Genomic DNA, 348 nt, shown 5'->3' with positions numbered 1-348 from the left:
TATATATATTAGTGGGGTCAAAATTAGCAGCGTTAACGCAAGCGATTAATATTTTCAGTCAATTAACGCAGGGGCGGGGCTAGGGTTCTGTCACTTTTTCTCTTGACAAGAAGTGCATTTATTCAGTCGCAGAACGACTGAGAACGGGAGACGTTTCAGACGCGCGCTCTACTTCACTGCAGTGCCAGGCAAGCGAGCGTGGAAATGGTACTGTGCTCGCAGCGCGTGCTCTTCAATTGCACGCACAAAGGCGCCGGCACGCTCTGTAGCCTGTATCCTTTCATATCAAAGCACGAAATAAACTACGTGACTGCAATGTCGTGGTCAGTTAAGTCATGAAGTTACCAA

General features: G+C 47.7%; 1 protein-coding gene across 1 annotated transcript in view; it reads left to right on the top strand.

Annotated features, from left to right (window-relative positions):
* LOC107703906 (WNT1-inducible-signaling pathway protein 3-like) overlaps nt 1-348 on the top strand; it is a 21,834-nt gene that overhangs the window by 20,197 nt on the left and 1,289 nt on the right. The window lies entirely within an intron of this gene.

This window comes from Sinocyclocheilus anshuiensis, unplaced genomic scaffold, assembly GCF_001515605.1.
Source record: "Sinocyclocheilus anshuiensis isolate Anshui unplaced genomic scaffold, SAMN03320099.WGS_v1.1 scaffold2504, whole genome shotgun sequence".
NCBI lineage: Eukaryota > Metazoa > Chordata > Actinopteri > Cypriniformes > Cyprinidae > Sinocyclocheilus > Sinocyclocheilus anshuiensis.
Note: the sequence above shows the minus strand (reverse complement) of the source record. Positions and strands in the feature narration are given on the sequence as shown.